At 50.6% G+C, this 3,786-nt stretch overlaps 1 protein-coding gene across 2 annotated transcripts in view; it reads right to left on the bottom strand.

Moving 5' to 3' along the window:
• Positions 1 to 3,786, bottom strand: part of LMF1 (lipase maturation factor 1) — a 143,557-nt gene that overhangs the window by 41,082 nt on the left and 98,689 nt on the right. The window lies entirely within an intron of this gene.

Raw genomic sequence — 3,786 nt, 5'->3', positions numbered from 1 at the left:
GTGCTCTGGAGGTGGCTCCTGCTGAAAACCATCCCAGGATTTCCTGAGTGGGAGCAGGGGAGACCCTGCAGTGCCAACATTCAGCATCTGGAGGGGGGAAATGTTCCACAGCCGCTGCAGCTCCTCCAGGGAATTCTGTCCTGGCTGTGGGGGCTGAGCTCATCCAGGGATTTCTGCAGCCACAAGGATGCTCCGTGCTGGAGGACACATCAGGAGCTTCCAAGGGCCACGGGAAGGACTCAGACTCCACAAATCCATCCAGATCCTAAGGGATTTAAAAGCTTAAAACTCTCCCCACACTCTAAACTCCCCAGGTCGTGCCTTTCTGGCTGTGACTGGGAATCCAAGCAGTGCCCCTGCCTTTCCAACAGCACCGGATTTCCATTCTGTTTATTCATTTATGGATTTCACCTTTCTGCTCCTGAAGCTCCTTCCCACCTGGCACTGCCACATCCACCCCAGCCCCTTCCCTCCCTCGCTCAGTCCAGTGCTACCTGCCAGCTCCGAGGGGCAAGGTGCCTTTTTCCTGCCTTTTTATTTGGCTCCCCTCATCGATTCCTTTGCCAAGTGCTGCAGTTTTACTGTTTCTGGCTTCCAAAGAGCCAAGAAATACGTTTGGTGGGAGCTGGGAGTTTGACAGCGTGAAAAACTCGCAGCTCCAGGGCTTGGAGGAGGCAGATCCAGGGATCAGCAAAATCCCCACTGAGCTGAAGGATTTGTCTTCCCCAGCAGCACCTCCAGCCTCCCACACCCCATAAAGTCCTTGGGGTTTGGGCAGGCTCTGCCCTGCTGCTTCTGCAGAACCAAGAATGAGGGTCCACACCTCACCTGGAGACCCTCCAAGATACCTTTTGCCTCACTCCAGGCACTGACAGCCCTGTTTTAGATTTGATTTCTCCTGAATGTTGGGGTGTTTCAGACCCCCATTTCTCAGACCCCACCTCTGCTACAAGAACCAGCCAGTCACAGAATTGTTGAAGTTGGAAAAGCTCAAATCCAACCATCAACCACCACATTCACCACTAGACCACGTCCTCAAGCGTCACATCCACAGTTTTCTGAACACTTCCATGGATAATTTATTCCTGGCAGATCCAATTGGCAGCAGTGCCCAGGAGGTCCATGGAAGTGGTGGGGTTTGACCTGAGCTCACAAAGAGAAAAAACCCCAAAGCTGAGGGGCAGGAAAGCACAGCAGGAGGGACCATCCCTGGCCAGGAGCAGCAGCAGCGAGCCCTTCATGGATCTGCTGGCAATGGGCTCATCCCAAGGCTCCCTGTGGCCCCTCCAGGGGGGAATCAAGGTGCTGGCAGCACTTTGGTGTCCATCAAAGCCACCCTAAATCCCACCTGGGTCCCACCAAACACAAAGCCCAGCAGGAACCTCCTGTGCACGGCCAGGGTGGGAACGAGGTGGAGCTTCCAGCTCCCTCAGGAGAACTCCAGGCTGGAATCCCAACCCCACAGGAATCCCCTGGTGGACACACATCCATCCTCAGGCTGCTGAGCACCTCCTCTCTGATGTTTCCACCCTCTCTAAGCTTTTTTCCTTACAAACGTGAAGCAGGCAAGAAGAATAAGTTCACACTTGGAAAAAAAAACCCACTTTCCTCCTTTAAAACCCAACTTTTTTTTGGGTTCCTGACAAAGCAATATTCTCCAGGCCAGTTGGAATCTGGAAAAATACACTCACTCAACCTCGCCACCATGACTCCAATAACAATTATAAAATGTCCAATAAAACTTGTCTGTAATGTCAATTCAAATCTTGAAAAGCAGAATTAAGTGGTGTATCAACATTAAACTTTATTGCTTCCTTTGCAGAGCACAAGGATTGTCAATAAAAGTCATTCTGAATGAAGAAAAGGGCAGTAAATATTAAATAAACAGGTTTTTGTTGAAATGCTGTAAATGCAGCAGAGCTGCCTCTTACACTGGGACCCTTTTTGCCTCGGCAGCCTCCCCCCTGTGATCGAAACAAGTCAGTAATTGCCAGCTATCAATAAAGGACCAATTAAAAGGGGCTGGATGCCTGCATTCACTCGCTGCCATTAGGACATTTATGGGGTGGGCTCGGCTCTGTCTGGGGTCCCCCAGCCCCCCCAGGGCCCTGCTGCTCTTTAGGGGCTCTGGAGGAGCCGGGGAGGAGCCGGAGTTCCTGGCTGGGAGTGACAGGGATGGAGCAAACCCGAGGGGAGAAGGGGTGAGAGGGGAGCGTTGAACATGGGATGGGTTGGGGTGGGAGGGACCTTGAAGATCATCTTGTTCCCACCTCCCTGGGGACACTTGCTGCCATCCCAGGGTCGCTCCAGCCTGGCCTTGGACACTTCCAGGGATCCAGGGGCAGCCACGGTTCCTCTGGGAATCTGTGCCACCCTCCCAGGGATTCATTTCTCCCTGATCTCTAATCTCACCCTGCTTTCCTTCATCTTAACCAGGTTTTGATTTGTCCCTGGGGTTTTTTTTAGGGTCGGGCTGAACGAAATCCTCCCAGTTCCTCCACAAAGCTCAGGGGTGACGCCTGTCACAAACAGAGCTGGCACATCTGGAGCGACACCCGGCTCAGACCTCTCCCTCCATCCACCCAAATCCATCCCAGCCCAACCAGAGCTGCCCCTGGGAGCTGTGCAGGGGGAAAATCCGGCGTTCCGTGGCACCCAGACACAACAGGAAGAGTTTGGGAAGCGCGAGGAGCTCCGCGAGGGCACAAACCCGCCGGGGTTTCTGTCAGACCTTTAAAACCTGAGCAGCATTTTTGTGGTTTACCAAGGGGCTTTATGAGCTGTTCTCCAGTTTAATCATCACATGAGCTCACAGGAAGCAGTACCAGCTCCTGAGCAGGGATTTCATGCTGCTGAGATGATGCTGAACAAAGGCAGGGCAGCAAGGGCTGGAAAACAAACCTCTGAGAGGTTTCATGAGCTCTTTGAGCTCTGCCAGGACAGAGAGGAGATGAATCAGACGGGCTCTAGGAAAGTATTTGTGCAGCAGCTTCTGTCCTCTGAGTTTTGCAGAGGTACAAAAAATGAAAAACCACCCAAAAAATCAACTGGAACGTGAATCTGTTAAATTTGCAAGGAATTATTTTCATTTTAAAGCTCGGCACAGTCCATCTGGTGTTTGTGAAGAGAATAAAGAATTTCAGAGATAAAGAACAATCCTCAAACGACAGACACAGAACAAAGAATCCCTTCAGAGATGGAAAGATAAAAATTAACTTTTGGGGGAATCACAGGGATTCCCCTTTGCACTGAGAGAAGTGGGCTGCCACTTCTCTACCACACAGAAACCCCAAACCAATCCAAACCAATGTGAACCAAACCAAACCAAACCAAACCAAACCAAACCAAATCAAATCAAACCAAACCAATCCAAACCAAACCAAACCAAACCAAACCAATCCAAACCAAACCAAACCAAACCAAATCAAACCAAACCAAACCAAACCAAACCAATCCAACCAAACCAATCCAACCAAACCAATCCAATCCAAACCAAACCAAACCAATCCAAGCCAAACCAATCTGAACCAAACCAAACCAAACCAAACCAATCCAAACCAAACCAATCCAAACCAAACCAATCTGAACCAAACCAAACCAATCCAAGCCAAGCCAAGCCAAGCCAAGCCAAGCCAAGCCAAGCCAAGCCAAGCCAAGCCAAGCCAAGCCAAGCCAATCTGAACCAAACCAAACCAATCCAAGCCAAGCCAAGCCAATCTGAACCAAACCAAACCAAACCAATCTGAACCAAACCAAACCAAACCAACCCAACTCAACCCAAACCAA

The sequence above is a fragment of the Parus major genome, chromosome 14, assembly GCF_001522545.3.
Source record: "Parus major isolate Abel chromosome 14, Parus_major1.1, whole genome shotgun sequence".
NCBI lineage: Eukaryota > Metazoa > Chordata > Aves > Passeriformes > Paridae > Parus > Parus major.
Note: the sequence above shows the minus strand (reverse complement) of the source record. Positions and strands in the feature narration are given on the sequence as shown.